The sequence below is a fragment of the Cimex lectularius genome, unplaced genomic scaffold (genome assembly GCF_000648675.2).
Source record: "Cimex lectularius strain Harlan isolate CLEC.00 unplaced genomic scaffold, Clec_2.1 scaffold164, whole genome shotgun sequence".
In the NCBI taxonomy this organism is placed as follows: Eukaryota; Metazoa; Arthropoda; class Insecta; order Hemiptera; family Cimicidae; genus Cimex; species Cimex lectularius.
Window position 1 is genome coordinate 994,545 of NW_019392725.1, and position 23,124 is coordinate 1,017,668.

The following is a 23,124-nucleotide window of genomic DNA, read 5'->3' on the forward strand; positions in this document are numbered from 1 at the left end:
TCATTCCATTTTTAACATTTTTCAAATGTCGTGTAATCCATTTGATTCTCGCGACAAATGAAATGGCCACGGAGAGTTTTAGTGAAGGTATACTTCATTTTTACTTATTAAATTCACTAGTTATCGTGGTCCGCTTGACCAATTAATATCTTGCAATTATTGGGTTGTCCGGAAAATAATGCAGGATTTTAAGTTTTCATTAAAAAAAATCTATATAAAATATTCTGTTTACGTTTACAGGATTACNTTTGATTAAAGAACATTGCTTTAAAGTAACTAGTTTCTTTTTTTTTGTTTAATACCAAAATCCTGCATTATTTTCCGGACAACCCAATAATTAAGGCTTTTAGTTGAGATGAAAAATGGCATGAAAGGAGGGAAAATTCAAAAGGTGTGGTTGAGATGGGAAGTTAGTGTCCGAGTGGATCGAGGTCATGATAGCTCAAGTGGCAAATTAGAGGCGAGTCTAGCCGAATGTCGTGGGTTCGAATCCCGCTCGGGACACTTGCTTTTTTATCTCAACTAAAAACCTTAATAAATTGAAATATATTATTAACTTTAATTCTTGCCTTAAGTGTTATGAACACTATTTCACACAACAACAATATGACACCAAAAGTATAGCATCACAATTCATGGCCTGAAGATGACCCGAATAAAGGTGGAAACGTCAGCAAAAAGATAAAATACGTGTTTTTCTAAAATACCTCATTCAAGAACCACATACCCAATAAATTCTCAAATCCAGACTGTAACAAAGTAAATCGATAATAAAACAAAATTTTATATTTCATTACAAATTAAGAAATAGAAATATAAGCCAAAATTCATAATAGGAACTAGTTCATAACTTGAAAGTGATAATATATTTTGAATAGACATATTTTTATGTCAAGAATACAGATAATGAGGACAAAATATATAAAGTTGGAAAGGTTTGATTGGCAGGTCGTACAAACCTAGGCAGTGGCTAGTATTGGCCAATATAAAAATATATTATTGACTTTAATTCTTGCGTTCTGTTAGTGTCGTTAACTTATTATAACAATTCGCAATACACAAAGATAAAACCGACATATTTTAAAACAGTATAAAAGAAACTTGATAAAAAGAATCAATAATCAACTAAATCCAACACTGAAGATGGCGAATCGGCGAGTCCTCTATAATAAACCAACCCAGCGAGGCTAGGAGAACGAAAATCATCTGTAACAACCAAATTACTAGTTTATCACCCGTCATATAACACATAAAAAAACCGAACCGTTTTTCTCTACCATCTTATTCTCGCATAAGGCTGCGATTGATTTATAAAAGAGTGTTAAAACATTTCTTTCTGTTGAATGGAATAAAGGTAGAAAGTTCGGAGGTACAAAACAAGCTTTACAGCCTGGCAGAAAATGTTGTCCTATAGCGAGAAAGCTTTTAATTAACATTGTAACTTCGAACCGATCTGAAGTTATTATACCGAAAAAACCTCTACTCGTTTACGTAATATTTCAAACAAATTATGTACAATGGCAATTTAAATCCATAATAAAATAACTTTTTGTTTTATATTTATACTAAACAAATATATTTATGTGTGTGTGTTTTTTTAGTTACCGTTTGTTTAATAATTTGTTGGATTTTTGAGGAGCGATCTAGAATGAGGTAGTTTAAAAAAAACACCTTTTCCTTTGTTTTTTTGCCAAGATTTCGAACTTTATTCGGGTCATCTTCAGGCCCTAAAATGTGGCGCTATGCTTGTGGTGATATAAGTATGAAAGAAAGTATTGTGAACACAATTTCACCAAATTCGCCGCTCCTCATGGCTATAACAAGCCGAAATTAATTCAAGCACCACAAATCCAATCACTTATTAAGTCCAGATTGTATCAAAGTCGGTCGATAACAAAATAACATTTTATATTTCATTATAAACAGTGAATTTAAACAATGGATTTTTTATATCCAATCAAAGTATTTCTACTCGCTCAAAATGTACGCAGAAAAAAAACACTGAGTGAGTAGAAATACTTCGATTGAATATAAAAAATATTTTTTCCATTGTATAAATTCACTTTCTTCCACATCCTACATATGCTTGTTAAATTTAAACAATGTTTGTAAATCCCAGGCTCTGAAGATGATCTCAATAAAGATCGAAACGTTGGCACGATAAAGCAAATGTTTTTCTGAAACCTACATCACACCAGACCGCATCTCACGATTTCTTAATAATCACTACAGATAATGAGATAAAACATATAAAGTTGGAAAGATTTAAGTTTAAAAAGGACCATTTAAAAAAATGAGCCAACGCACGTTGGTATTTCAATTATTGATAAACAAATAAATAAAACCAATTTCACGAGTTTAGACAAAACTTAAAGCATCACAGCCATGAATAAAATGGAAAATCGTAATCACAAAATATTATTTTTCTTTGACTCATGGTTGTTATTAAAAGATTGTTGCGAATATTTAGTACATGTAAATGTGTATTACACACCGTACAACATTATAATTTTTTTTTAAGTATTCGAAAAATTTATAAGCGATTTATATTTCATTTTTAATGATATAATATATAGATGGGAGATAGCTTATCTACTGTAGTAACAGGAATTTATATACCTGAGGTCATAGAAAAAATGTTAAACACCCCAAAAACGAGAGGACAATTTCGTAAAAAATATGTACATGACAATATAATAAGTGTACATACATATGACAGATTTGTTGGTAAAATTATCCAATTCATTTACATAAAAATATAAAGAGTGAAATTTCTTAAGAAATATGTAGATGATACAATTATTATTGTACACAAAGAAGATAATTCTATTAGAACATAATAGAAATACTATTAATGACTGTAGCAAGTTACATTAAAATATCAAATTGAACTTAGAAAAAGAAAACAACAATTTCCCATTTTTGGATGTATTGTTGATCCAAAATGCAGACTATATACTCACAATGATATAAAAAACCTATCGTTCTGAGAAAGTATTAATTTATTTCTTCATGCACTCTATAACACATAATGTTATTATTATTAAAATATAATAGAAAATTTAATAAAATTTAAATATATAAAAATTCTTATAGAAAGAATTATAAGTCAAGAAAGGAAAAAAATTGATTCTAAAGAAGAAAACGAAAACCGAAAGATTGAACAAGATAAAGTAACTCAATGTATAGGATTAATTTATTTAGAAGACCTCACTGAAAAAAATCTCAAAAAAAGCAGAAATGTTTAAAAGTTTACAACTTATTCATACATCAGTGAAAATGTATACAATGTATTACCTCAGATAGAAGATCCTATAGAAAAAATAAAAAACAGTAAAATAATTTATACGGCAAAATACACCTGTCAAAAAACTAATATAGGAAAAAATACAATTTTTATATGAAAGGCTAAACCAACACAAACAAGATGTAAAAAATAAAAAAGACAGGTTTAAATCAATACGACGCTTCCCAACCTATACGCCCAGCGGATCTCAAGTTATTAATTTCAAATACGATAAAAGAAGAATGGAAAAACCGCTGGGCGTGGAAAAATATAAATAACCCTGCCAAACTGTGGCAAGTTAAGAAAGACGTCGGTCCTGGTTCACGGAAAATGGGTCAAAAATGGAAAAGGTCATACTGACAAGACTACGCATAGGTCATACAAGAATTACGCACGGGCACCTTCTAGCAGGAAAGCGACCGCATAGGTTCCCATTATGCAAAGATAGAGTAACAGTCGACCACCTTTTCAAATGTAGAAGGCTCGACGTTTATAGGCAATATTTTGGAACATCATCGGACCTATGCGTAGTCTTGGGGCACGGCAGCGGGCACAAATCGTTGTACCGATAGCTCAGGGCTATAGGGTTTTTCAAATGTATATAGTTTATGTGTGTTTGTGCTGTGCTTGTGTTGTGTCTGAAGTGTTTGTGTCGTGTTGTGTAGTGTTTATGTTAATATATATTAGGATGAATGTAATTTATTAGCGTGAAAGGAAGGGGTTATTTACCCCGCCCCGAGGAATATCGAGTACTCTGGGGTGAGTGAGTGACGTCTGGAGAATACAAGTAAGTTATCAGAGCGAATGGAGTGGGTTTAAACACCGCCCCGAGGAATATCAAGTACTCTGAGGTGAGTATATGACGTCTGGAGAGTAAAAGTAATTTATTAGCGTGAAAGGAAGGGGTTGCTTATAACCCCGCCCCGAGGAATATCGAGTACTCTGGGGTGAGTATATGACGTCTGGAGAGTAAAAGTAATTTATTAGCGTGAAAGGAAGGGGTTGCTTATAACCCCGCCCCGAGGAATATCGAGTACGCTGGGGGAGTGAATATGACCAGACTTCTATGTTTGTGGCGATATATATGTTATGTATCTATTCTTAAATTGACAACCTGAGGTACTAACAAGAGGCTAGCATTTTAAAATAACGACGTAATATACAAATAAAAGCAGAGAGTCAGTAACCAGATCGAGATGCTCAAATGGCTGCAGTTCAATACAAAACACGTGAGAAAGACAGGAAAAAGAAGGAATACACGCGGAGGGCCGGCGATGACCTCAGCTGTTTGTCGGCCCATAAACCTTCCACTTTATGTATATATATATACACACAAATAGAGGCGATATAAATTTTGAGGATGTAGAAATACTAGGGAGAGAAAACTATAATGTAAAATTAATAAGCAATAGATTAGGAAAACATTCTCATCAGTATAGATAAGAACAACTTCAACATTCCATAAGATAAAAACAGCATTTGTCAACAGTATAAAAACATATTAACAATGTACGAAAATATTTTTAAGAACATAAACATATATTTAAAAAAAGAAAACTGTAATTACTAATAGGGAAACACAACCTATAACAAGTAGGGATCTACCAGGCTGATGTGTGTCAGCAAATAATACATTGGTTAATAATAAATTAAATATCAATATTTCCTTAGTAAAACCGACACTAATTTGTAATTTTTTTAATGTAATGGAACACTGAGTCCACCGAAATCGATTAAAATAAGAAAATAAGAAAAAGACGGGATATTGTTCTTGAAGAAAAATCAACTTCATATGACTATCCAGCCCATAAACAGCAAAACCCAAAAAGATATGATAATAAAAAATATATAATTCACTTTAGTAAACGTAAATAAGAAGCTTAATTTATAGATTTAGAACTCATAAGAAATCTAAACAAAACACATACAATTAACTAATATAAAAAACCAACATGTTCTTGAAGTACATTAAATTATTTTTCGATGCATTCATTAGTACGAAAATATAACATTAAAACAAATACGGTTAAAAATGTATGAGATGTGCGATACAACTTTACAAAAATGGAATTAGAGAAATACTAATGAAAAATAATTACACAAACGATAACGTCCATAAACGATGAAAAATAATTACACAAAATGTCTGATTGAAAGAGAACAATTGAACAACAGACAACAACAATTAAAAAGTTTTAATAATGATAGATATCAAAAACAAGATAAAGTAAAAGAATAAATACCTCGATATGTAGGACTAATATCTGGATGGATTAACAAAAAATGTCAAAAATACGTAAACAAGAAGAAATACGTAAAAAATGTATCTTTTATTGATCATTCGTGAAAAGGTATAACATATTCTGTCAAACATGAAAGATTTTATTGAAAAACTATTTGACAGTAAAGTTGTGTATAAACTAAAATGTTCATTTTAAAAAAGAAACATTCGGAAAACTGTTGATTCAAAAGACTTAACCAACTTAAAAATAATTTTCAAAACGAAAGTGATAATACTGGATTATGATCATTTAACTTTTATTTTCTTTCCAACATGTACAATATACAGAATACAAAAGAGGTACAAGAGGTAATAATATTAGGCTGAGAAATTAATCATCATAAAATAATTGTGTTAGAGAATGCCTGTATAAGCATGGAAAATAACAGCATAAAAAGTCTATAAGAAGAAAAAAAACGTAAGTAAAAAGTAAATACGTACACGTACATTACATTTCGTGGTCCGATTGACCAAATAACTTCTTTCAATTAATTAATCTTTATGTAAAGTATTCGTTGAAATAAAAAAGCCAGTGTCACGAGCGGGATTAGAAACCACGACCTACGGCTAGATACGCCGCTCCTCTACCACTTGAGCTATCATGACTTCGATCCACTCGGACACCAACTTACAATCTCAACCCCACCTTTTGAATTTTCCCTCCTTTTTGCCATTTTTCAAATGTCGTGAAATCTATTTGATTCTCGGCGACAAATGAAATGGCCACGGAGCACTTTAGTGAAGTATACTTCATTTTCCTTATTGCATCTATTAGGTTTCATGGTCCGAATGACCAAATAAATGATTTTCAATTAATTAAGGTTTTCGTTGAGATAAAAAAAAGTCAGTCTCATCCCGCTCGTGAGATCGGAGGTTAGTGTCCGAGTGGTCAACCCTCAACCCCACCTTTCGAATTTTCCCTCCTTTTTGCCATTTTTCAAATGTCGTGTAACGGGATTCCGCTCGTGACACTGATTTTTTTATCTCAACTAAAAACCTTAATTAATTGAAAGATATTAACTATTAATGAAGGTATATTCGTTTTACTTATTAAATCCATTATATTTCGTGGTCCTATTGACCAAATAACTTCTTTCATTTCATTATTCTTTTTAGGTAAGTTTTTGTTTGAAATTAAAAAGTTAGTAGAAAGGATGAATGATGGAGTGAGTACGGTGTTCAATCCTTTTTTAAAAAAGATAGTTCCCACTCGCATTAAGTTATTATACATTAAGTCACATACTATGAGTAGGAACTATCTTTTTTTTAGAAAAGAATTGAAAAAGTTAGTGTCTTCAGCGGGATTCGAACCCACGACCTTCGGCTAAATACGCTGCTGCTCTACCACTTCAGATGTCGTGACTTCCATCCAGCCGGACACCAACAATTATTATATATTTAATATACATTAATATAATATTATATGTATACAACGAAAAATACTAAATTAGAAATGTAAAATTAAGTATAAAATAGAAAAAAAATTATTCTTACTAAAAACACAAATAGCTGCAAATAACGTCACTCATATTTATATGTAACCTAGAGGGAACCTATCTCATTTTGTGTTTCCGGATCAGAAACGAGGTGGGTAACCAAACAAGTCTTAAAATACTTTAATTATTTTTGTTGATATTTAACTGTATAAAGATATTGTATTTTAAAATAATAAATAAACATTATAGGAACTCAGGTCTGATAAGACCTGAAAATCCATCTCTAAAATAAAACAAGTCAAAAGCACTTAGACTTGATTAGTCCCAGCATGTCCTAAATGAAATAAAAGAAAACCAACTAGTTCAGAAAAAAATAAAAGAAAATTGGATTTCATAATTGTGAGTTTTATTAAATAGTAAAACGTGAAAAACAGAGCTATTTAAAAAAATGTTTTGACTTCAAAATGCTCTAGGAAAATTGCATTACCAATCTTTATTCCATTAGAGTGCTAAGAACCTTGTAGATCGTGGTTCTGTCACCTGATAAAAGTTCAAGCTGTAGATACAGTGAAACGGCTGTATGCAAGACGTCAGGCTACCGGTTTTATTTACGCTCCAACGGTTTCGTGAGCAAATTAAACTCGGCCCTTGTTGACTTTGCCTTTTCTGAACCACTTTTATTTTGTCGAGTTCTGAAAGCGGGTATTTTTCTTTCTGGGTTATAAATATAACTCTTCTAACTCTTTTCAAATGGAGTTTTATAACAGTGGGAAACCTTGAAAAAAAAAGATGAATTGCATCATTTGTTGTTAAATAGAAAATGTTGGCTTTCATCTATAAATTAAACACTTTAAATATTAGATTTTTTGTTTGTTTTCTTATGATCTTATTTAAGATATTTATACAAATAATTTTATACATCGGATTTATAAGTGGACAGTTAAATATATAGATATACAGATAAATGAGTTTCGTCAGTAACACAAAACAAATAATCATTAGGAATAAATGGGGCGTCGGTGGCCGCAAGGTTGAGTCTTTGACACGGCGCTGATCACTGTAAGGTAAAGGTCCCCGGTTCGAATCCAGCGGCCCAGCATTCGAAACCGACATACAAATGGGCCTTTTTTCAAAAACACCAGCACACCGACATGACCTCTGCTGTTGCGAACCCTCGTAAAAAAAAAGATTAATTAATTAGGAATAAACAAACTCTACAAAGGTGTTGTTTGTTTATATACTTTTTTTAAACAACTAATAATTTTTCCAGTAGTAACATAGTTTTCTATTGACAAATTTAATTGAAACAAAATTTAACAATTGGTCTATTTGATAAAATATTTAATTAGAATAAATTAGTCAGATTATAATACTATTGGACATTAATATTAATCCACTTATGTTTTAGTGGTTTAATTGACCAAGTTACTTCTTTCAATTAATTATTCTTTCTATATAAGATCTTGGTTGCGATAAAAAAGTCAGTGTCACGAGCGGGTTTCGAACCAATGAACTTCGGCTAAATAGGCCGGTACTCTACCACTTGAGCTATCGTCACTTCGATCCTCCCGGGAACCAACTCCACATTTCAACCTACCTTTTGAATTTTCCCTCTTTTTGCCATTTTCAAATGTCGTGTAATCAGGATTGGATTCTCAGCGACTTATGAAGTGTCCACGGAGAGCTGTTTAGTAAAGTGATACTTCTTCTGCTTATTAAATATTAATCCAATTACGTTTTAGTGGTCAATTGACAAAGTTACTGCTTTCAAATAATTATTCAGTTTAATGTGTTGGTAGAGTTAAAAAAGTCGTGTCACGAGCGTGATTCGAACCCACGATCTTCTGCTGGATACGCCGCTACTCTACCACTTGAGCTATCGTGACTTCGATCCTCTCGGATTATTATTTTTATTATTTACATTGTGTGATATGAAGAAAAAAATAATCTAGAAAGGTGTAGTTAGATATAAAGAAAGGTTTCAACGTATTATCCTTTCCGTGTAGCAATGTGTGGTGATTATTGACCGTTAATCGATATTTATTTAGAAATCATGAGATGCGGTCTGGTGTGATATAGGTTTCAGAAAAACATTTTCATTATCGTGCCAACGTTTCGATCTTTATTGAGATCATCTTCTTTTTAAACAATGTTTGTAAATCCCAGGCCCTGAAGATGATCTCAATAAAGATCGAAACGTTGGCACGATAAAGAAAATGTTTTTCTGAAACCTACATTACACCAGACCGCATCTCACGATTTCTAAATAAAAAAGGTATTATCCTTTCTTGCGTTTTTGCCTGGTTGACTTTCGGCTAGGTCGTGGGTTCGAATCTTGCTCGTGACAATAATTTTTCATCTCAACCAAAATCCTTTGATAAAAAGAATAGTTAATTGGAATAATTAATATAGTCAATTGTTAACACCAAGCAATAATGGATTAATTTAATTATTATTAAATTGTTAAAACCAATGGTTGCACATCTCATAAAATATAAATTTGTGGTTATTTCCGATAACCCTGGTCCCCTTCCTCTCACTTTTAGTTTGAAAGACGATTTTATGCTTTTCACGTCGTTCTGTAGTTTTGTGTTTTCTTTATCACTTGCTTTATTTTACTACTTTACTTTACTTTGCCAAGGTCCTTTTTATATATTCGTGAAAGGTGAAATAGTTCTATCTGTTTTTTGTTAGCATCTTACAAATTTTGCAAATACTTGTTGTTCCAAATAGTCACCTTGTTAAGGAAAATCGATTTTCCTTGTGACAATTCTGACCGGGATCGCCCTTTTTTGACCTGGAGACACTCGGCTCCAAAAGCTCTAAATTAATTGTCGTGGCCAGCTTGATTGTGAACTAAGTGACATTTGTACTTGAGTGTAATCATTACAATTTTATCCACATTGTGTAAATAAACTACGCCTTCAAAATGTATGTGCATATATTGATTAACACCAAAAACATTAACAGCCATAATGGTCGGAAATGAAAATTCTACAAGTTTTAGTGTAAGAGACAGGCTATTTTTAATCTAGTTAATCATATATAACCTAACATTATGGATTAACTAATGATTAGGCAGTACCGTCATTTTGGATGTTCAAATAAGTGCATCACGTCATCTTCAGCAGCGGGTTGTTAATTTGTACACAAGATTTGTCAGATAGATTAGAAACAGCCAAATTACATTTACTTGTACATTCACTAATTTTCGTGGTCCGCTTGACAAATTAATATCTTTCAATTAATTAAGGTTTTTAGTTAAGGTAAAAAGTCAGTGTCACGAGCGGGATTCGAACCCACGACCTTCGGCTAGATACGCCGCTACTCTACCACTTGAGCTATCCTGAATTCCATCCACTCGGACACTAACTTCCCATCTCAACCCCACCGTTGGAATTTTTCCACCTTTTTGCCATTTTTCAAACGTCGCGTAACGGGAACCTGCTCGTGACACTGACTTTTTTATCTCAACTATAAACCTTAATTAATTGATATATATTAATTGGTTACGAAAATTAGTGAATTTAATTAATTAATAATTAAGTTAAAATGAAGTATACTTCACCAAAAGCTCTCCGTGGCCATTTCTTTTGTCGCCGAGAATCAAATAGATTACACGACATTTGAAAAATGGCAAAAAGGAGAAAAAATTCAAACGGTGGGGTTGAGATGGGAAGTTCAGTCCCAGAGGATTGAAGTCATTATAGCTCAAGTGGTAGAGTAGCGTCGAATTTAGCTGATGGTCGTAGGTTCGAATCCCGCTCGTGACGCTGACTTTTTTATCTCAACCAATACTTTTCATAAATATTAATTAATTGAAAAATGTTAAGTGGTCAAATGGACCACTGATGAATTTAATAATTAAACTGATGTACATCGTCGTTTAACATCGTATCTCGCCGAAGTTCGAATCCCGCTCGTGACACTGACATTTTTATCTCAACTAAAAACCTCAATTTAATTGTACAGGTCAATGCTATTATTAAATGGGTAAAAAACGCACAGCTCGTAAAATAAAGTTTGTTGATGATCATCCTTGGTCCTGCTCCTAACAGTTTTAGTTTGACGAAAGCTTTTCTGCTATTCAACTTATTCAGTGGTTTTGGAAGTCCCTTTACTTTGTGAAGGTCCTTTTTTTGAATTCATGAAAGATGAAATCGTTTACATTCTAGACATTTTGCAAATGCGATAATGATAGCCGACCATATAAGGGAAGGCTATTTTATATCATTATTCGCTTTTTGGCTGTTCAAATACGTGCTTCACGCCATCTTCACTGGGGGTTTTTCATTTTGTGTAAATGATTTGTCAGAAGGGTCGAAAACAGCCAAAATACAAACACTTTTACAATTCAAGTCCTATTATTAAACAGCTAAAAATTGGGTACACCGTTCATAAGCACGTTGAGTGATTAAAAATACTTTCATTGAATATAAAAAAATATGCTTTTGCATTGTATAAATTCACACTTTTTTTCCACATCCTATATGCATTTGTGAAATTTAAACAAGGTTTGTAAATCCCAGGCCCTGATGATGATCTCAATAAAGATCGAAACGTTGGCACGATAAAGAAAATGTTTTTATGAAACCTACGACACACCAGACCGCATCTCACGATTTCCGAATAAGAACAGTTCATAAACTATAAATGTGGGGGTCGCTTCCGATCATCCGGTCCTGTGAAGAAAGAAGGTGGAAAACAGCCAAAATACAAATACTTGTACAATTCAAGTGGTATTATTAACCAGTCAAAAAATAGTTACACAGCTCATAAAATAAAATTTTGGTCCGTTTCCGATCGTTCTGGTCCTGTTCCTGGCAGTTTTAGTTTGACAAACGCTTTTCTGCTTTTAACCTTCTTCAGTGGTTTTGTGCGTCACTTTACTTTGTCAAGACCCTATTTTATTTATTTATGAAAGGTGATATAATTTTGGCTGTGTCGTACTGTCATCATCTTAAATATTTTGAAAATGCCATAATCATCAGAACCGATAAAACCTATCTTTTTTGGCTTAAAGGAAGTATTGTTTTAAACATGTTGTATTCATGAATACTATGTTTATTTCCTAATGATTCTTGCATTAGACAGACCTGAATGACCGAAATGACCAAAAAACAGTGTCATTACTTAGCAGATTTCAAGGAAAATTCTCAATTTTTGAAACGAAATGTGAGATGTTAATGTTTTTTTTTAAATAAAAATCGTTAGATAGCCTGATATACTATTTTGTATAGCATAATTGACGCGCAATTATCTACTTTGACCCGCATATTTTTATGTGAAGGGACAGCCTCTAATTATTGAACAGCTGCCATACCTAAATTGCGTTGGATTATATTTGCTCAGCTCAATTTATATTTTGAGCTATTTTAATTTGTTTCGACATATTGATGAATTGAAAGCCGGCAATGAAGTTCGTGGTCTGGGCGATCATTGACGTCACAGCGACAATAAACTTCCAATTACAGCCGGCTTCATGAATTATTCCGCTGTTAATCTAACCCGGTGGAGATTTTAATACAATCAGTCCTCGGGTCACAATGAAAACTTGTTAATAAATCAGAATCCGCCTCCATTTTCGAAACTCTTGTAATTTTCGAAGTTAAGTTCGAATCGTTGGCCGGGCACTTGATCAAGCTCGACCGACAAAACGAACTTCGTCTAAGGTATGTATCAATGACAGTTTGTAACGATGTCAATTCTTGATTAATGTTTTTTATTCAAATTGACAAAACCCGACGCATTAACTTATCTTAAATCACCGATTCACGCAAAAATCACGAAATGTATTTCTTTCAAAGCTTATTTCACAATCGAACCTATTTCTCTTTCAATTGCCAGCACCGTACGATCTGACATAGAAAAAAAGTATGTGTTTTTAGTCTAGAATCTGGATCAAAGCCCGGATCGGGATTAAAGGTCAAATGTCACCCCTTTCAAATGGGTAAAGCATGGGCGCAAGCCTCTTTTCCAACTTAATGATTTCAAGAGAGAAAGAGAGATGAAACAAAAAAGACTCTACCCACTGCATTTTTTACCTGTGTGTTGTTATTGTTGTTTTTAATTAAGCCACATCCAAATGAATATCAAGGAATTTAATTATTATGTTTGGTATGTACTGAAATCCACAAATTCAAATCTTCATGGCGGAAACAATTTTTTCGAATAGAAATACTGTAATTAACTTCAGTTATTATTAGGACAGGAATAAAAAAAAACAGCCAAATTATCTGATGTGCAGTTACACAAACATTGGTATTCATGACAAGTACGTTAAATACAAAAAATAAAACAAATTTAGACTGGTTAAAGATTTATTAAATATGTCCAAAAATAATCAAAACGTTAAATTTTTATTTGCTTAACAAACTCTTCAGGATAATTTTTATCTAATGGTGTATTTATATAAATGTTCCCAGGACGGGACGTATTTTTGAAAAGAAAAAAAATACATTTAGAATGATAATGTGTATCTACATTTTGGTCAATCTATTCGGTTTTGTGGTCCGATTGGCCAAATAAATTATTTTCAATTAATTAAGGCTTTGGTTGAGATAAAAAATTCAGTGTCACGAGCGGGATTCGAACCTACGACCTTCGGCTAGACACGCCCCTACTCTACCACTTGAGCTATCGTTACCTGGATCCACTCGGACACTAACTTCCCATCTCAACCCCACCTTTTGAATTTTCCCTCCTTTTTGCCATTTTTCAAATGTGTAATCGATTTGATTCTCGACGACAAATGAAATGCCCACGGAGAGCTTTAGTGAAGTATACTTCATTTTCCTTATTACATGCATGATCCGATTTCGTTAAGATAAAAAAAAAGTCAGTGTCATCCCGCTCTTGAGATCGGAGGTTAGTGTCCGAGTGGATCGCAGTCACGATAGCTCAAGTGGTAGAGCAGCGGCGTATTTAGCCAAAAGTCTTGGGTTCGAATCTCGCTCGTGACACTGACTTTTTATCTCAACAAAAGCCTTAATTTATTTTGGTCAATTAAAATTTTTTTTCTTCTTCATATTTGTAATTTGATTTTTTAAATTTCTTAGGAATATTAAAAAAATAAAACGAATTTGATACAGTTATTATTTACAATTGATACTGGTCTGGGAGTCGGTTAACTCTTCCTGAACCGGCATTGGGTCACTTAATGGGTCCGTCTTCACTCGCGGGTTTATTGAACGTGTCAAACGTATTACGCCGAACCTTGTCCAAGTAGCTACAGTTTTTAATAACTGACCCAATGCAGATTTTGCGTAATTATTATTTATTTACAAATTTTATATCCCTCCAGAGCTATATGAACTCACCCACCCCTGCTGGTACATTTCCTCCAACATTTTTTAGCTTAGGTGAATGATTTTTTGCGACTTTTTGTCTAATAATTTCTGCGTTTTTATTATTTTTTATTAGCTCAAATTAAAATCGTTTCAGGGCATCAGCACATAATTTACCCAGTTTGATTCACACTTTTTTGCCTTTCCTGAAACAACAGGTTTTTCTTACCTAAAATAACATTTTAATTTACATTTTGAAAACTGGGTTGGATAAAAAAAATTAAAATCATGTAGTAGTCGTTTTTGAATTGCTACGACTAACGAATTGAACAAATAATATACAATTTAAGAGAAAAATCTTGAATTTCAAAATATCTCTAAAGGTTTTGCAAATTTTAAATTTTTCCGAAATTGCTTTTTAATTTTTTAATATAATTAAAACATAAAGTAAATATTTTAAATTTATTATTTATTTCAAATTTTTAAAAACCTCTTGCATTAAATACACGGTGTTCGGCTACTCGTGTTACAAACTTTTGCAGTAGATTTTACATTCAAAACGGAACGAAAAATTCCTAATTAACTATGATCCTAATCTCAGCAGTTTCCGAGTTATTGACAGTTTCTGATTTTTTAAGATTTCAAGACCTAGCTTCAAATAAGCAATGATAACCCCAAAACTGAAAGGTTTTGGACAAATCTGTTGATACAATTGAAATCTACGTTAAATTTCCAATAAGATGTGATCAAAATTAACTTGTAAACTTGTTTTTTTTGTTTTTCTTAATTTTCCACCTTACCACTACTTCAACTACGGTTTCTTTTCCTTCATAAATTTCATCATCTTTGAAAAAAATAATTAAAAAAGCAATTGCACCACTCAAAAGGATATTAAATGTATTACGTTTGCTGAAATTTGCTGGTTTCACGGTTGGGAAATAATAGATTAAAATTAAGTAGGTTTTTTAAGTAAGTTTTTCAACTTTAAAAAAAATTCTTTTTCAAAGTTCTTCCTACAGAAACACTTATGTCTCGAAAGTTTACTAGTTTAATATCTTATTGGAAATTTAACGTAGTTTTCAATTCACTAGTTTCATGATCCGCGTGACCAATTAATATCTTTAAATTAACTAAGATTTTTATTTGGGATAAAAAATGCCATTGAAAAATAGCAAAAATGTGGGAAAATTCAAAAGGTGGGGTTGAGATGGGAAGTTAGTGTCCGAGTGGATCGAGGTCACGATTGCTCAAGTGTTAGAGCAGCGGCGTATCTAGCCGAAGGTCGTGGGTTCGAATCCCGCTCGTGACACTGACTTTTTTATCTCAGCTAAAAGTAGTTTTCAATGATATCAACGGATTTGTCCAAAATTTTTTGGTTCTGGAATTATCATTGTTTATTTGAAGCAAGGTTGTGAAATCTTAAAAAATCAGAAAAAATGGAATAACTCCGAAACTGCTGAGGTCCGGACCATCGGTAATTAGTACGTTTTGGTTCCATTTTGTATGTAGAATCTACCGGCAAAATTTGTATCACGAGTAGATGAACGCCCTGTATATGAAGACCCACCTACAGCTTTGTATACATTTCCTCCCAATCCTTTTTAAATTTTATGTGCTCCGTTCTCGCTCTACATAGGCAAACGTTTCATTTAACTTTTTTTTTATATAATGAAAACTGTTATGTTTGGGAAATGTTATTAACGATAATTATTTGACATAAATTGTCAAATAAGTACGTAAAATGCTATTCAAATTGAATGAAATGTTTCAAAAAAAGGTGTACGAATGGCTCTTTTTTCGTAATAGAATAGGTAGGTCCTGTCTGCCTTTAAGTCAATAATTTGTTTTACTCAAGTGTGCTATTTTAAAAATTTACATCTCGATCGACACTAACTCAGCCAGAAATTTGCTAAAATAATCGTGATATTTCTCGAGATATGAGGCGAGAGTAAAAAAAGCAACAATAGTCTTTTAACGTAGTTTTTCTTCAAAATATTTTTTTATTTGAAATCTTTTTTTGGTTTTTCATTTTATTAAAAAAATAAAATCAATTTTGTTTATTCATTATTTATTACGAGTTTTCAGAGGTCTTCACTGTTTAATGACAGTCCACTTTTTCAGGATTTCGTACTTCCTGTTCCTTTTATTTTCGATTATCATGCTTTCTTATCTTATTTGCTCGACGTTCAATATCTTGGAGAATTTATCCGTATTGAATACGAAAAAAACGCGTACTCGATGGTATGAAATATTTAAAAAAAAAACTCTAAAAGGTTCTTCTGAAGTTGTACACAGTTAAAATTCTTTACAAACGTAAGTTAACTGTTTCTACACAAAAAGTCTACTTTTCTCTGATTATTATTGGCGGCTGTTTATAAGCAATAGTTAAAATCATTAACTGTACGATTTAAACAAGTTTGCGTTAAGGAACTATACAAAGAATCTATAGTTGAAAAAAAAATTGACAATTCCAAATTTTTGTGAAATAAAAACGACCAAATTCAAGAAAGTATTGCTACCAATAACCGTTTGATACCATTTACAAGCATGCATATACAATTTTATTAAAATTGGTTGAATCATTTTTAGAGAAAATTTTTCAAACAAGTTTGTTCTTGTCTGTCCTTTCGGTCAAGAATTTGAACCTAAAGTGTGCCATTTTGAAAGTAATATAATAATCTACAGTAACACGATCAATAGTCTGCTAGATTATTTTGTAAACTCTTTTAAAATTAAACTTGTGAGATTTCAGGCGGTCTGCGGGTGAAACTGGGACATTTCAGCCTTCCCACGTTGGTTTGGTCAGACCCAAAACCGACCTGCATCTGACAGACTAACCGCGAAAACAGGCAGACCAACCTGTACGTGATAACTGTTTTTACTGGAAATGTTCCAATATAATCAGAACAGGAAAGTATAAAAGGTGTTAGGAGTAGAATAAAATAAAATTTTACCCAACTGTTCTTTAATAACACAATAATACGTTTAACATTTAATTAAGGTTTTTAGTTGAGATAAAAAGTCAGTGTCACAAGCGGGATTCGAACCCACGGCCTTCGACTAAATACGCCGCTGCTCTACCACTTGAGCTATCGTGACCTCGATCCACTCGGACAATAACTTCCCATCTCTGAATTTAATACGTTTAACATTTCGTCATTTCTCCTTGTCAAGTAGCGGGTCAGGATAAAAAGAGTACATCAGTTTCTATATTCGGCGATTTAAATCGGAAACGATTACCTTAAACAAAAAAATGGTCTTATACAAACCTCAATCTAATTTTGACTAGAAATCGCGTTATGGTAACAGATTTAACACAACATTCTTATCTAGCTGGTAAATGACACTATCTTAGTTATTTTATATTTTTAGAAATCGTGAGATGGCGTCTGGTGTGATGTAGGTTTCAGAAAAACATTTTCTTTATCGTGCCAACGTTTCGAGCTTTATTGAGTTCATCTTCAGGGCTCAAAGTGTTTGTCTTCTGTGCAATTGTGTCATTCTTGCGTGTCGTGTCGAGAGTGCTCGAGTTAGTTAGTTTAAATGAGAATCCCATATTTTTAATATAAAATTCGATTCTAGAGCTTATTTTTTTGCCACTTTTACTAAAAGAACAATTTTCATAAGATTGACCATTTCGGAGTTATGCCCGACGAAAGACGCGTGAGGGTGGTATCCTTTTTGTAACATCAAGATGGCCTCCTTTGTTTACTTCGAAAACGATCAACTTTAGCAAAAAATAGTCTTATACAAACCGCAAGTTAATTTTGGCTAGGAATCGCGAGGTGTAACAGATTTAATTTTCTCATGTAGCTAGAAAATGACCTAACTTTGTTATTATAAATGAGAATCCCATGTTTTTATTGCAGCATTCGATTCTAGACCTTATTTTTTCCCACTTTTACTGAAAGAAAATTTTTGATTTTTGATAGGATTGACTATTTCTGAGCTATGTCCGACGGAAAACGCGTGAGGGTGGTATGCTTCTAACATCTAAATGGGCCGCGCTGTTTATTTCCAAAACGATTAACTTTAGCAAAATGGATATTTATACAAAACCTTTATTTTGGGTAGGAATCGCGGGGTGGTAACAGATTTAACTTTCTCATGTTGCTTGGAAATGACCTAACTTTGTTATTTTAAAAGAGATTCCCATATTTTTATTGTAAAATTCAATTCTACAGCTTACTTTTTGCTACTTTTACTGAAAGCAATTTTTTGATAGGATCGACTATTTTTGAGTTATGCCCCACGGAAAACGCGTGAGGGTGGTATGCGTTTTGTAATATTAAGATCGCCCTCCATGTTTATTTCGAAAAAGTTTAACTTCAGCAAAAAATAGTCTTATACAAACCACCAAGTTAATTTTGACTAGGAATAAATTGACTATTTTAAATGAGAATCCCACATTTTTTATGTACATTTCGATTCTAGAACTTATTTTATGTCCCTTTTACTGAACGGAAGATTTTGATAGAATCGACCAAAAACTATAAGTTTTTCGTTGTTTTGTTAGGTCTACTTAAATTTCGAATGTCATTGACCCCTATTGTTACAATTTTTGTTTTTGTTATTTTATCGATTTTTATCCTCTTGAAATACATTCTATTGCACAATAATATATACCTACGTATTCATTTCATATTCTATTTTCTAATAAAATTGTATACAAGATTTGAGAAGAGAGATACCATTTTTTGTTAAAGTTAATCAATTTCAAAATAAACGGGGTGGGCCATGTTGTGATAAAAAGCGTGCTCACGCGTGTCCGTGGAGCTAACTCAAAAATAGACGATCATACCAAAATTTTCCTTTCAGTAGAAGTGGCATAAAATAAGCTCTAGAATCGTATTTTCCAGTAAAAATATGGGATTCTCATTTAAAATAACTAAGGTTGTGTCTTTTCCCAGCTACAAGATAAAGTTAAATCTGTTACCATCACGCGATTCCAAGTCAAAATGAACTTGGAGTTAGTAAAAGACGATGTTTTGTGAAAGTTAATCGTTTTCATGATGATGTTAAAAAGAGCATACCACCCTCACCCGTTCTCCGTCGTCGATAACTCCGAAATTGTCGATCCTATCAAAAATCAAAAATTTTCTTTCAGTAAATGTGGCAAAACATAAGCTTAAAAATCGAATTTTACAATAAAAATATGTGATTCTCATTTAAAATAACAAAGTTAGGTAATTTTCCAGCTACATGAGAAAGTTAACTGTGATACCACCATGCGATTCCTAGCCAAAATTAACTTGGGGTTTGTCTAAGACCATTTTTTGCTAACGTTAATCGTTTTAGAAGTTATAGAAGTTAATACATCCTATATTTATACAGTATGGCTTAAAAGATTTATAATTTTCACAAAGTTTTTTTTTTTAATTCACTCGTTTTCTGGTCCGCTTGACCAAATAATATCTCTCAACATTTTTTTTTTTTTTGGGGGGGGGGGCTATTGGAAATTGATACAAAATGGAAAAAAGGTGGTGACCGTTACAGGGCGCATAATGGTGAGTGCACAGAGCCTGGTTACCTTCACTAACTGTAACCGTCCAACCTTAGGTGAGGCGACGTTGTGTCGTGTTATCATCTTAATTTGTTATCCTTTGTACATATAATTTAAAAAGCTATAATTCTTGTCATTAATGTAATACTCTGTGATAACATATGTTTTTAATGTCAACAGTTGGACTTGTAATTATATGAATTATTAGTGAGGTAATTTAAACAAAAAGGTTATTATATATATAAAATTATTGTTGTCAATTGTTAATGTTATGTGCGAATAATTACTCACTACTTTACATAGATGTCTTGTTCACCATGTATAACTGAATGCTGGCCATGTGCTTCATAACCTAAACCAAAGCACTTTTACATTAATTTTTTTTCCGATGAGAATTTTTTGCTCTTCTCACTTGGGAAAGTATGCATTATTGTTTTAATTGTTCATGTTGAATTTATATTAATTATGTATATTTTTTCTTAATAAATAGGCCCTGATGATGGCAACATAATTTGCCGAAATCTTGGTGATCCAAACACTTTTGTCTTTCTTTCACCTAGTAAAGATCTTAAAGAAGATTTGAACTCTACATTGATTTTCTGCAGGTCGATCTACAAACATTAGTTCAAATAATATCTTTCAATTAATTAAAAATGGCAAAAAGGTGAGAAAATTCAAAAGGTGGGGTTGAGATGGGAAGTTAGTGTCCGAGTGGATCGAGGTCACGATAGCTCAAGTGGTAGAGCAGCGGCGTATCCAGCCGAAGATCGTTGGTTCGAATCCCGTGACACTGACTTTTTTATCTCATCTAAAAACCTTAATTAATTGAAAGTTATTAATTGGTCAAGCAGATCAGGAAAACTAGTCAATTTAATAAGTTTAAATGAAGTATATCTTCACTAAAAGCTCTCCGTGGCCATTTCATTTGTCGGCGAGAATCAAATAGATTACACGACACTTGAAAAATGGCAAAAAGGAGGGAAAATTGGAAAGGTGGGGTTGAGATGGGAATTAGTGCCCGAGGGGATCAAAGACACAATAGCTCAAGTGGTAGATCAGCAGCGTGTCTAGCGGAAGATCGTGGGTTCGAATCCTGCTTGTCACACTGACTTTTTTATCTCAACTAAAAACCTTAATAATTTTTTTTTTCTAAATATGAAACTTAATGTATACGAACCGACTAGAAAATTGTTATGTATTCATCAATCATCCAAGCAAACTTTTATATGAGGTCAAGTAAACGGGATGCCAATGATCAGAAAAATCGGAGGCCGAGCTATACTTTTATCAACCCCGAATCCTCAAGAACTTCCTTTTATACGAATTTAACGTATGAAAAAATTGAATGAATTGTGTTTTTATTTTGTTACACTGGGTCTGTTTTATTTAACAAATACGATAGCCAAGTATCATGGCTATTAACAAGACCCAAGTTTGTGTAAACTTGACTATGATACGACCAACATTTCCTCTATATCTTAAGTGGTTCGCCGTGAATTAGTGCTAAATATTTAAAATGATCTTCAACAAAACATTGTTCCGCTTATATTGTCTTACGTAAAATATTTACTTACCCTGCACGACCGTTCTCTGGCATCCACACAATATATACAAAGTGTGTTCCTTGTATGTTTAGTATTGTTAAGCAATCCTCGTTTTCCCAAAATTATACGGCATTAAGCGAAGTGAATAATATTAAACATGTCAAATAAAATGATTTTACTATTTTACAAACCATTAAAAGATAATTAGTTTTATATTGAAAATTTAAATCGATAGTTTTGTTGTTGACTTGACGCGTATTATGTTTTGACTAGCAAAATCCCTGAAATAGATAAAAGTAATTGTAGGTGACATACATAATAAAATAGAAACAAGTCTAAAACAGATAAATATTGCTATTGAAAACAAATTGCATATCTATTTCATGGTTTTAAAAAAGTCATAGGAAAGTAATATAATTTATATACATGATTAAATTATTTAAACATTACCATAACAGGAGGACACAAAAGATTATTTTTATACACAATATTATCAATTAGTAATCTAATAAAGGAAGAATGAGTCTGACAGGTGAAAGGCTTTTCCTTTATTAATTTTCGAGCTGGTTGAATTTCTCTTTATCGGTAAGAATTCCAATTGTGTTGGATTACCTCAAAGGACGGATATTCTAGTTGAACGCAAACAAGATCGCCTCCTGACAAACAGAGATCCTAAAACAAGGGTAAAAGGAAGACAAATAACGGTGAATATCGATCACTTGACACCATGATTATTCTGTTAACTTTGATATTTTGCTTTTAAGGAATAATTAAGACATTGTTACAAGAACGACAACTGAATAAAATTATAATAGATTAATTAAGCTTTCAAGTTAATAGTTTAATTTTTATATTATTTTTACTTTGCTATTATTTTACATTCAAACGATTTTCAATGGCGCCATATTAGCACTCGGGGTGAATTAAAAAAAAAGCCTCTTTGTATATCGGGACTGGATTCGAACCCGAGACCAGTACCTTACAAAGATGAGCGCCGTACCAATGCCTAAAGCGGGGAACACACTTACCCGACACAAATCGAAAGACTAATTTTCCATAAGATTGCAATACCCCCGTGCACATCTGATGGATGCTATGCAACGCAAACCTACTCTACGCTATGCGAACCCCACTGTCCAGATTTTCGTCGGGTAGCATCGAGTACAGTCGAAGATAAAAGAACCGAATAACATAGTTTTATTCAAACTACATGTATTATAGTCGTTATATTAATTACAACATACTTATGTTAATATAAACCAGGATCAAACATTCATTAGCTTTTATTTAAAAAAAAAAATAATTTTAATGGTATGGTAGAAATTGATCAAAACACCAGAATACCAGTTTATGATAAAATTGATTTTAACTAACGATTTATTACATGGCTGCGCTCATAAAGTTACACCATTTTCGTCGAGTAGCGTCAGAACAGGACACTCATATTTTTTGAGGTTCATTTCAAACTGAGTATGTGTAATTTTGTCGTTATATTAATTACCACATTCCTAATTTAATGTAAACCAAATGGAACGAGATCAAATATTCATAAGTTTCTATAAAAATTATTTATCACAACACCAGAATAACTTTATTTAAAACAAGTAAGTTTAACAAACAATTACTTACATGGTTGTGCTCATAAAATTACACCAGTTTTGTCGAGTAGCGTCAGAATAGGACACTCATATTTTTTGAGGTTCATTTCAAACTGAGTATGTGTAATTTTGTCGTTATATTAATTACCACGTTCCTAATTTAATGAAAACCAAATGGAACGAGATCAAA

At 32.6% G+C, this 23,124-nt stretch overlaps 1 protein-coding gene across 2 annotated transcripts in view; it reads left to right on the plus strand.

The window, feature by feature from the left end:
• The window catches only part of LOC106666637, a 252,020-nt gene that overhangs the window by 197,295 nt on the left and 31,601 nt on the right, over window positions 1-23,124 (plus strand). The window lies entirely within an intron of this gene.